This window comes from Grampus griseus (genome assembly GCF_964374135.1).
Source record: "Grampus griseus genome assembly, chromosome: 14".
Taxonomy (NCBI): Eukaryota; Metazoa; Chordata; class Mammalia; order Artiodactyla; family Delphinidae; genus Grampus; species Grampus griseus.
Window position 1 is genome coordinate 25,251,174 of NC_139008.1, and position 12,936 is coordinate 25,264,109.

Here is a 12,936-nt window from a genome sequence, read left to right on the forward strand (position 1 = left end):
CGTCCCCGTCCCCTAACCCTAACCCTAGCCCGAAGCCTAACACTAACACTTCCCCGAAGCCTGACCCTCACACATCACCTAATCCTAACCCGTACGCTAACGCTAACCCGCGCCCTCACACGTACGCTCCCCCTAAAGCGTTGTCGTACCCTCACCTGGACCCTAAACCTTCCCCATCCCCTAACCCTAACCCTAGCCCGAACCCTTACCCTAACCCTTCCCAGAAGCCTGACCCTCACCCGTCCCCTAATCCTAACCCGTACGCTAACGCTAACCCGCGCCCTCACACGTACGCTCCCCCTAAAGCGTTGTCGTACCCTCACCTGGACCCTAAACCGTCCCCGTCCCCTAACCCTAACCCTAGCCCGAACCCTAACCCTAACCCTTCCCCGAAGCCTGAACCTCACCCGTCCCCTAATCGTAAACCGTACGCTAACGCTAACCCGCGCCCTCACACGTACGCTCCCCCTAAAGTGTTGTCGTACCCTCACCTGGACCCTAAACTGTCCCCATCCCCTAACCCTAACCCTAGCCCGAACCCTAACCCTAACCCTTCCCCGAAGCCTGACCCTCATTCATCGTCTAATGCTAACCCGTACGGTAACGATAACCCGCGCCCTCACACGAACACTCCCCCTAAAGCGTTGTCGTACCCTCACCTGTACCCTAAACCGTCACCGTCCCCTAACCCTAACCCTAGCCCAAACCCTAACCCTAACCCTTCCCCGAAGCCTGACCCTCACCCGTCCCCTAATCCTAAACCGTACGCTAACGCTAACCCGCGCCCTCACACGTACGCTCTCCCTAAAGCGTTGGCATACCCTCACCTGGACCCTAAACCGTCCCCGTCCCCTAACCCTAACCCTAGCCCGAACCCTATCCCTAACCCTTCCCCGAAGCCTGACCCTCACCCGTCCCGTAATCCTAACCCGTACGCTAACGCTAACCCGCGCCCTCACACGTATGCTCCCCTTAAAGCGTTGTCGTACCCTCACCTTGACCCTAAACCGCCCCGTCCCCTAACCCTAACCCTAGCCCGAACCCTAACCCTAACCCTTCCCCGAAGCCTGACCCTCATCCTTCCCCTGATGCTAACCCGTACGCTAACGCTAACACACGCCCTCACACGTACGCTCCCCCTAAAGCGTTGTCGTACCCTCACCTGAAACCTAAACCGTCTCCGTCCCCTAACACTAACCCTAGCCCGAACCCTAACCCTAACACTTCCCCGAAGCCTGACCCTCACCCGTCCCGTAATCCTAACCCGTACTCTAACGCTAACCCGCGCCCTCACGCGTACGCTCCCCCTAAAGCGTTGTCGTACCCTCACCTGTACCATAAACCGTCCCCGTCCCCTAACCGTAACCCTAGCCCGAACCCTAACCCTAACACTTCCCCGAAGCCTGAGCCTCACCCGTCCCCTAATCCTAAACCGTACGCTAACGCTAACCCGCGCCCTCACACGTACGCTCCCCCTAAAGCGTTGGCATACCCTCACCTGGACCCTAAACCGTCCCCGTCCCCTAACCCTAACCCTAGCCCGAACCCTAACCCTAAGCCTTCCCCGAAGCCTGACCCTCACCCGTCCCCTAATCCTCACCCGTACGCTAACGCTAACCCGCGCCCTCACACGTAAGCTCCCCCTAAAGCGTTGTCGTACCCTCACCTGGACCCTAAACCGTCCCCGTCCCCTAACCCTAACCCTAGCCCGAACCCTAACCCTAACACTTCTCCAAAGCCTGACCCTCACCCGTCCCCTAATCCTAACCCGTAAGCTAACGCTAACCCGCGCCCTCACACGTACGCTCCACCTAAAGTGTTGTCGTACCCTCACCTGGACCCTAAACCGTCCCCGTCCTGTAACCCTAACCCTAGCCCGAACCCTAACCCTAACCCTTCCCCGAAGCCTGAACCTCACCCGTCCCCTAATCGTAAACCGTACGCTAACGCTAACCCGCGCCCTCACACGTACGCTCCCCCTAAAGTGTTGTCGTACCCTCACCTGGACCCTAAACCGTCCCCGTCCCCTAACCCTAACCCTAGCCCGAACCCTAACCCTAACCCTTCCCCGAAGCCTGACCCTCACCCATCGTCTAATGCTAACCCGTACGGTAACGATAACCCGCGCCCTCACACGTACACTCCCCCTAAAGCGTTGTCATACCCTCACCTGGACCCTAAACCATCCCCGTCCCCTAACCCTAACCCTAGCCCGAAGGCTAACCGTAACCCTTCCCCGAAGCCTGACCCTCACCGGTCCCCTAATCCTAATCCGTACGCTAACGCTAAACCGCGGCCTCACACGTACGCTCCCCCTAAAGCATTCTCGTACCCTCACCTGGACCCTAAACCGTCCCCATCCCCTAACCCTAACCCTAGCCCGAACCCTAACCCTAACACTTCCCCGAAGCTGACCCTCACCCGTCCCGTAATCCTAACCCGTACGCTAACGCTAACCCGCGCCCTCACACGTACGCTCCCCCTAAAGCGTTGTCGTACCCTCACCTGGACCCTAAACCTTCCCCATCCCCTAACCCTAACCCTAGCCGGAAGCCTAACCCTAACCCTTCCCCGAAGAATGACCCTCACCCGTACCCTAATCCTAACCAGTACGCTAACGCTAACCCGCGCCCTCACACGTACGCTCCCCCTAAAGCGTTGTCGTACCCTCACCTGGAACCTAAACCGTCCCCGTCCCCTAACCCTAACCCTACCCCGAATGCTAACGGTAACCCTTCCCCGAAGCCTGACCCTCACCCGTCCCCTAATTCTAACCCGTACGCTAACGCTAACCCGCGCCCTCACACGTACGCTCCCCCTAAAGCATTGTCGTACCCTCACCTGGACCCTAAACCGTCCCCGTCCCCTAACCCTAACCCTACCCCGAACCCTAACCCTAACCCATCCCCGAAGCCTGACCCTCACCCGTCACCTAATCCTAACCCGTACGCTAACGCTAACCCGCGCCCTCACACGTACGCTCCCCCTAAAGCGTTGTCGTACCCTCACCTGGACCCTAAACCGTCCCCGTCCCCTAACCCTAACCCTAGCCCGAACCCTAACCCTAACCCTTCCCCGAAGCCTGACCCTCACCCGTCACCTAATCCTAACCGGCACGCTAACGCTAACCCGCGCCCTCACACGTACGCTCCCCCTAAAGCGTTGGCATACCCTCACCTGGACCCTAAACCGTCCCCGTCCCCTAACCCTAACCCTAGCCCGAACCCTAACCCTAACCCTTCCCCGAAGCCTGACCCTCACCCGTCCCCTAATCCTAACCCGTACGCTAACGCTAACCCGCGCCCTCACACGTACGCTCCCCCTAAAGCGTTGTCGTACCCTCACCTGGACCCTAAACCGTCCCCGTCCCCTAACCCTAACCCTAGCCCGAACCCTAACCCTAACACTTCTCCGAAGCCTGACCCTCACCCGTCCCCTAATCCTAACCCGTAAGCTAACGCTAACCCGCGCCCTCACACGTACGCTCCACCTAAAGTGTTGTCGTACCTTCACCTGGACCCTAAACCGTCCCCGTCCCCTAACCCTAACCCTAGCCCGAACCCTAACCCTAACCCTTCCCCGAAGCCTGACCCTCACCCGTCCCCTAATCCTAAACCGTACGCTAACGCTAACCCGCGCCCGCACACGTACGCTCCCGCTAAAGCGTTGGCATACCCTCACCTGGACCCTAAACCGTCCCCGTCCCCTAACCCTAACCCTAGCCCGAACCCTAACCCTAACCCTTCCCCGAAGCCTGACCCTCACCCGTCCCCTAATCCTAACCCGTACGCTAACGCTAACCCGCGCCCTCACACGTACGCTCCCCCTAAAGCGTTGTCGTACCCTCACCTGGACCCTAAACCGTCCTCGTCCCCTAACCCTAACCCTAGCCCGAACCCTAACCCTAACCCTTCCCCGAAGCGTGAACCTCACCCGTCCCCTAATCGTAAACCGTACGCTAACGCTAACCCGCGCCCTCACACGTACGCTCCCCCTAAAGTGTTGTCGTACCCTCACCTGGACCCTAAACTGTCCCCATCCCCTAACCCTAAACCTAGCCCGAACCCTAACCCTAACCCTTCCCCGAAGCCTGACCCTCACTCGTCGTCTAATCCTAACCCGTACGGTAACGCTACCCCGCACCCTCACACGTACGCTCCCCCTAAAGCGTTGTCGTACCCTCACCTGGACCCTAAACCGTCCCCGTCCCCTAACCCTAACCCTAGCCCGAAGCCTAACCCTAACCCTTCTCCGAAGCCTGACCCTCACCCGTCCCCTAATCCTAACCCGTACGCTAACGCTAATCCGCGCCCTCACGCGTACGCTCCCCCTAAAGCGTTGTCGTACCCTCACCTGTACCCTAAACCGTCCCCGTCCCCTAACCCTAACCCTAGCCCGAAGCCTAACCCTAACCCTTCCCCGAAGCCTCACCCTCACCCGTCCCCTAATCCTAAGCCGTACGCTAACGCTAACCCGCGCCCTCACACGTATGCTCCCCCTAAAGCGTTGTCGTACCCTCACCTTGACCCTAAACCGTCCCCGTCCCCTAACCCTAACCCTAGCCCGAAGCCTAACCCTAACCCTTCCCCGAAGCCTGACCCTCATCCTTCCCCAATGCTAACCCGTACGCTAACGCTAACCCACGCCCTCACACGTACGCTCCCCCTAAAGCGTTATCGTACCCTCTCCTGGAACCTAAAACGTCCCCGTCCCCTAAACCTAACCCTAGCCCGAACGCTAACGGTAACCCTTACGCGAAGCCTGACCCTCACCCGTCCCGTAATCCTAACCCGTACGCTAACGCTAACCCGCGCCCTCACACGTACGCTCCCCCTAAAGCATTGTTGTACCCTCACCTGGACCCTAAACCGTCCCCGTCCCCTAACCCTAACCCTAGCCCGAAGCCTAACACTAACACTTCCCCGAAGCCTGACCCTCACCCATCACCTAATCCTAACCCGTACGCTAACGCTAAACCGCGCCCTCACACGTACGCTCCCCCTAAAGCGTTGTCGTACCCTCACCTGGACCCTAAACCTTCCCCGTCCCCTAACCCTAACCCTAGCCCGAAGCCTAACCCTAACACTTCCCCGAAGCCTGACCCTCACCCGTACCCTAATCCTAACCCATACGCTAACGCAAATCCGTGCCCTCACACGTACGCTAGCCCTAAAGCGTTGTCGTACCCTCACCTGGAACCTAAACCGTCTCTGTCCCCTAACCCTAACCCTCGCCCGAATGCTAACGGTAACCCTTCCCCGAAGCCTGACCCTCACCCGTCCCCTAATTCTAACCCGTACTCTAACGCTAACCCGCGCCCTCAAACGTACGCTCCCCCTAAAGCATTGTCGTGCCCTCACCTGGACCCTAAACCGTCCCCGTCCCCTAACCCTAACCCTAGCCCGAACCCTAACCCTAACCCTTCCCCGAAGCCTGACCCTCACCCGTCACCTAATCCTAACCGGCACGCTAACGCTAACCCGCCCCCTCACACGTACGCTCCCCCTAAAGCGTTGTCGTACCCTCACCTGGACCCTAAACCGTCCCCGTCCCCTAACCCTAACCCTAGCCCGAACGCTAATGGTAACCCTTACGCGAAGCATGACCCTCACCCGTCGTCTAATGCTAACCCGTACGCTAACGCTAACCCGCGCCCTCACACGTACGCTCCCCCTAAAGCGTTTTCATACCCTCACCTGGACCCTAAACCGTACCCGTCCCCTAACCCTAACCCTAGCCCGAACGCTAACGGTAACCCTTACGCGAAGCCTGACCCTCACCCATCCCCTAATCCTAACCCGTACGCTAACGCTAACCCGCGCCCTCACACGTACGCTCCCCCTAAAGCGTTGTCGTACCCTCACCTGGACCCTAAACCGTCCCCGTCCCCTAACCCTAACCCTAGCCCGAAGCCTAACACTAACACTTCCCCGAAGCCTGACCCTCACACATCACCTAATCCTAACCCGTACGCTAACGCTAACCCGCGCCCTCACACGTACGCTCCCCCTAAAGCGTTGTCGTACCCTCACCTGGACCCTAAACCTTCCCCATCCCCTAACCCTAACCCTAGCCCGAACCCTTACCCTAACCCTTCCCAGAAGCCTGACCCTCACCCGTCCCCTAATCCTAACCCGTACGCTAACGCTAACCCGCGCCCTCACACGTACGCTCCCCCTAAAGTGTTGTCGTACCCTCACCTGGACCCTAAACTGTCCCCATCCCCTAACCCTAACCCTAGCCCGAACCCTAACCCTAACCCTTCCCCGAAGCCTGACCCTCATTCATCGTCTAATGCTAACCCGTACGGTAACGATAACCCGCGCCCTCACACGAACACTCCCCCTAAAGCGTTGTCGTACCCTCACCTGTACCCTAAACCGTCACCGTCCCCTAACCCTAACCCTAGCCCAAACCCTAACCCTAACCCTTCCCCGAAGCCTGACCCTCACCCGTCCCCTAATCCTAAACCGTACGCTAACGCTAACCCGCGCCCTCACACGTACGCTCTCCCTAAAGCGTTGGCATACCCTCACCTGGACCCTAAACCGTCCCCGTCCCCTAACCCTAACCCTAGCCCGAACCCTATCCCTAACCCTTCCCCGAAGCCTCACCCTCACCCGTCCCGTAATCCTAACCCGTACGCTAACGCTAACCCGCGCCCTCACACGTACGCTCCCCTTAAAGCGTTGTCGTACCCTCACCTGGACCCTAAACCGTCCCCGCCCCCTAACCCTAACCCTAGCCCGAACCCTAACCCTAACCCTTCCCCGAAGCCTGAACCTCACCCGTCCCCTAATCGTAAACCGTACGCTAACGCTAACCCGCGCCCTCACACGTACGCTCCCCCTAAAGTGTTGTCGTACCCTCACCTGGACCCTAAACTGTCCCCATCCCCTAACCCTAACCCTAGCCCGAACCCTAACCCTAACCCTTCCCCGAAGCCTGACCCTCATTCATCGTCTAATGCTAACCCGTACGGTAACGATAACCCGCGCCCTCACACGAACACTCCCCCTAAAGCGTTGTCGTACCCTCACCTGTACCCTAAACCGTCACCGTCCCCTAACCCTAACCCTAGCCCAAACCCTAACCCTAACCCTTCCCCGAAGCCTGACCCTCACCCGTCCCCTAATCCTAAACCGTACGCTAACGCTAACCCGCGCCCTCACACGTACGCTCTCCCTAAAGCGTTGGCATACCCTCACCTGGACCCTAAACCGTCCCCGTCCCCTAACCCTAACCCTAGCCCGAACCCTATCCCTAACCCTTCCCCGAAGCCTCACCCTCACCCGTCCCGTAATCCTAACCCGTACGCTAACGCTAACCCGCGCCCTCACACGTATGCTCCCCTTAAAGCGTTGTCGTACCCTCACCTTGACCCTAAACCGCCCCGTCCCCTAACCCTAACCCTAGCCCGAACCCTAACCCTAACCCTTCCCCGAAGCCTGACCCTCATCCTTCCCCTGATGCTAACCCGTACGCTAACGCTAACACACGCCCTCACACGTACGCTCCCCCTAAAGCGTTGTCGTACCCTCACCTGAAACCTAAACCGTCTCCGTCCCCTAACACTAACCCTAGCCCGAACCCTAACCCTAACACTTCCCCGAAGCCTGACCCTCACCCGTCCCGTAATCCTAACCCGTACTCTAACGCTAACCCGCGCCCTCACGCGTACGCTCCCCCTAAAGCGTTGTCGTACCCTCACCTGTACCATAAACCGTCCCCGTCCCCTAACCGTAACCCTAGCCCGAACCCTAACCCTAACACTTCCCCGAAGCCTGAGCCTCACCCGTCCCCTAATCCTAAACCGTACGCTAACGCTAACCCGCGCCCTCACACGTACGCTCCCCCTAAAGCGTTGGCATACCCTCACCTGGACCCTAAACCGTCCCCGTCCCCTAACCCTAACCCTAGCCCGAACCCTAACCCTAAGCCTTCCCCGAAGCCTGACCCTCACCCGTCCCCTAATCCTCACCCGTACGCTAACGCTAACCCGCGCCCTCACACGTAAGCTCCCCCTAAAGCGTTGTCGTACCCTCACCTGGACCCTAAACCGTCCCCGTCCCCTAACCCTAACCCTAGCCCGAACCCTAACCCTAACACTTCTCCAAAGCCTGACCCTCACCCGTCCCCTAATCCTAACCCGTAAGCTAACGCTAACCCGCGCCCTCACACGTACGCTCCACCTAAAGTGTTGTCGTACCCTCACCTGGACCCTAAACCGTCCCCGTCCTGTAACCCTAACCCTAGCCCGAACCCTAACCCTAACCCTTCCCCGAAGCCTGAACCTCACCCGTCCCCTAATCGTAAACCGTACGCTAACGCTAACCCGCGCCCTCACACGTACGCTCCCCCTAAAGTGTTGTCGTACCCTCACCTGGACCCTAAACCGTCCCCGTCCCCTAACCCTAACCCTAGCCCGAACCCTAACCCTAACCCTTCCCCGAAGCCTGACCCTCACCCATCGTCTAATGCTAACCCGTACGGTAACGATAACCCGCGCCCTCACACGTACACTCCCCCTAAAGCGTTGTCATACCCTCACCTGGACCCTAAACCATCCCCGTCCCCTAACCCTAACCCTAGCCCGAAGGCTAACCGTAACCCTTCCCCGAAGCCTGACCCTCACCGGTCCCCTAATCCTAACCCGTACGCTAACGCTAAACCGCGGCCTCACACGTACGCTCCCCCTAAAGCATTCTCGTACCCTCACCTGGACCCTAAACCGTCCCCATCCCCTAACCCTAACCCTAGCCCGAACCCTAACCCTAACACTTCCCCGAAGCTGACCCTCACCCGTCCCTTAATCCTAACCCGTACGCTAACGCTAACCCGCGCCCTCACACGTACGCTCCCCCTAAAGCGTTGTCGTACCCTCACCTGGACCCTAAACCTTCCCCATCCCCTAACCCTAACCCTAGCCCGAAGCCTAACCCTAACCCTTCCCCGAAGAATGACCCTCACCCGTACCCTAATCCTAACCAGTACGCTAACGCTAACCCGCGCCCTCACACGTACGCTCCCCCTAAAGCGTTGTCGTACCCTCACCTGGAACCTAAACCGTCCCCGTCCCCTAACCCTAACCCTAGCCCGAATGCTAACGGTAACCCTTCCCCGAAGCCTGACCCTCACCCGTCCCCTAATTCTAACCCGTACGCTAACGCTAACCCGCGCCCTCACACGTACGCTCCCCCTAAAGCATTGTCGTACCCTCACCTGGACCCTAAACCGTCCCCGTCCCCTAACCCTAACCCTACCCCGAACCCTAACCCTAACCCATCCCCGAAGCCTGACCCTCACCCGTCACCTAATCCTAACCCGTACGCTAACGCTAACCCGCGCCCTCACACGTACGCTCCCCCTAAAGCGTTGTCGTACCCTCACCTGGACCCTAAACCGTCCCCGTCCCCTAACCCTAACCCTAGCCCGAACCCTAACCCTAACCCTTCCCCGAAGCCTGACCCTCACCCGTCACCTAATCCTAACCGGCACGCTAACGCTAACCCGCGCCCTCACACGTACGCTCCCCCTAAAGCGTTGGCATACCCTCACCTGGACCCTAAACCGTCCCCGTCCCCTAACCCTAACCCTAGCCCAAACCCTAACCCTAACCCTTCCCCGAAGCCTGACCCTCACCCGTCCCCTAATCCTAACCCGTACGCTAACGCTAACCCGCGCCCTCACACGTACGCTCCCCCTAAAGCGTTGTCGTACCCTCACCTGGACCCTAAACCGTCCCCGTCCCCTAACCCTAACCCTAGCCCGAACCCTAACCCTAACACTTCTCCGAAGCCTGACCCTCACCCGTCCCCTAATCCTAACCCGTAAGCTAACGCTAACCCGCGCCCTCACACGTACGCTCCACCTAAAGTGTTGTCGTACCTTCACCTGGACCCTAAACCGTCCCCGTCCCCTAACCCTAACCCTAGCCCGAACCCTAACCCTAACCCTTCCCCGAAGCCTGACCCTCACCCGTCCCCTAATCCTAAACCGTACGCTAACGCTAACCCGCGCCCGCACACGTACGCTCCCGCTAAAGCGTTGGCATACCCTCACCTGGACCCTAAACCGTCCCCGTCCCCTAACCCTAACCCTAGCCCGAACCCTAACCCTAACCCTTCCCCGAAGCCTGACCCTCACCCGTCCCCTAATCCTAACCCGTACGCTAACGCTAACCCGCGCCCTCACACGTACGCTCCCCCTAAAGCGTTGTCGTACCCTCACCTGGACCCTAAACCGTCCCCGTCCCCTAACCCTAACCCTAGCCCGAACCCTAACCCTAACCCTTCCCCGAAGCGTGAACCTCACCCGTCCCCTAATCGTAAACCGTACGCTAACGCTAACCCGCGCCCTCACACGTACGCTCCCCCTAAAGTGTTGTCGTACCCTCACCTGGACCCTAAACTGTCCCCATCCCCTAACCCTAAACCTAGCCCGAACCCTAACCCTAACCCTTCCCCGAAGCCTGACCCTCACTCGTCGTCTAATCCTAACCCGTACGGTAACGCTACCCCGCACCCTCACACGTACGCTCCCCCTAAAGCGTTGTCGTACCCTCACCTGGACCCTAAACCGTCCCCGTCCCCTAACCCTAACCCTAGCCCGAAGCCTAACCCTAACCCTTCTCCGAAGCCTGACCCTCACCCGTCCCCTAATCCTAACCCGTACGCTAACGCTAATCCGCGCCCTCACGCGTACGCTCCCCCTAAAGCGTTGTCGTACCCTCACCTGTACCCTAAACCGTCCCCGTCCCCTAACCCTAACCCTAGCCCGAAGCCTAACCCTAACCCTTCCCCGAAGCCTCACCCTCACCCGTCCCCTAATCCTAAGCCGTACGCTAACGCTAACCCGCGCCCTCACACGTATGCTCCCCCTAAAGCGTTGTCGTACCCTCACCTTGACCCTAAACCGTCCCCGTCCCCTAACCCTAACCCTAGCCCGAAGCCTAACCCTAACCCTTCCCCGAAGCCTGACCCTCATCCTTCCCCAATGCTAACCCGTACGCTAACGCTAACCCACGCCCTCACACGTACGCTCCCCCTAAAGCGTTATCGTACCCTCTCCTGGAACCTAAAACGTCCCCGTCCCCTAAACCTAACCCTAGCCCGAACGCTAACGGTAACCCTTACGCGAAGCCTGACCCTCACCCGTCCCGTAATCCTAACCCGTACGCTAACGCTAACCCGCGCCCTCACACGTACGCTCCCCCTAAAGCATTGTTGTACCCTCACCTGGACCCTAAACCGTCCCCGTCCCCTAACCCTAACCCTAGCCCGAAGCCTAACACTAACACTTCCCCGAAGCCTGACCCTCACCCATCACCTAATCCTAACCCGTACGCTAACGCTAAACCGCGCCCTCACACGTACGCTCCCCCTAAAGCGTTGTCGTACCCTCACCTGGACCCTAAACCTTCCCCATCCCCTAACCCTAACCCTAGCCCGAAGCCTAACCCTAACCCTTCCCCGAAGCCTGACCCTCACCCGTACCCTAATCCTAACCCGTACGCTAACGCTAATCCGTGCCCTCACACGTACGCTCCCCCTAAAGCGTTGCCGTACCCTCACCTGGAACCTAAACCGTCCCTGTCCCCTAACCCTAACCCTCGCCCGAATGCTAACGGTAACCCTTCCCCGAAGTCTGACCCTCACCCGTCCCCTAATTCTAACCCGTACGCTAACGCTAACCCGCGCCCTCACACGTACGCTCCCCCTAAAGCATTGTCGTGCCCTCACCTGGACCCTAAACCGTCCCGGTCCCCTAACCCTAACCCTAGCCCGAACCCTAACCCTAACCCTTCCCCGAAGCCTGACCCTCACCCGTCACCTAATCCTAACCGGCACGCTAACGCTAACCCGCGCCCTCACACGTACGCTCCCCCTAAAGCGTTGGCATACCCTCACCTGGACCCTAAACCGTCCCCGTCCCCTAACCCTAACCCTAGCCCGAACCCTAACCCTAACCCTTCCCCGAAGCCTGACCCTCACCCGTCCCCTAATCCTAACCCGTACGCTAACGCTAACCCGCGCCCTCACACGTACGCTCCCCCTAAAGCGTTGTCGTACCCTCACCTGGACCCTAAACCGTCCCCGTCCCCTAACCCTAACCCTAGCCCGAACCCTAACCCTAACACTTCTCCGAAGCCTGACCCTCACCCGTCCCCTAATCCTAACCCGTAAGCTAACGCTAACCCGCGCCCTCACACGTACGCTCCACCTAAAGTGTTGTCGTACCTTCACCTGGACCCTAAACCGTCCCCGTCCCCTAACCCTAACCCTAGCCCGAACCCTAACCCTAACCCTTCCCCGAAGCCTGACCCTCATCCTTCCCCAATGCTAACCCGTACGCTAACGCTAACCCACGCCCTCACACGTACGCTCCGCCTAAAGCGTTATCGTACCCTCACCTGGAACCTAAAACGTCCCCGTCCCCTAACCCTAACCCTAGCCCGAACGCTAACGGTAATCCTTACGCGAAGCCTGACCCTCACCCATCCCCTAATCCTAACCCGTACGCTAACGCTAACCCACGCCCTCACACGTACGCTCCCCATAAAGCGTTGTCGTACCCTCACCTGGACCCTAAACCGTCCCCGTCCCCTAACCCTAACCCTAGCCCGAAGCCTAACACTAACACTTCCCCGAAGCCTGACCCTCACCCATCACCTAATCCTAACCCGTACGCTAACGCTAACCCGCGCCCTCACACGTACGCTCCCCCTAAAGCGTTGTCGTACCCTCACCTGGACCCTAAACCTTCCCCATCCCCTAACCCTAACCCTAGCCCGAAGCCTAACCCTAACACTTCCCCGAAGCCTGACCCTCACCCGTACCCTAATCCTAACCCATACGCTAACGCAAATCCGTGCCCTCACACGTACGCTAGCCCTAAAGCGTTGTCGTACCCTCACCTGGAACCTAAACCGTCTCT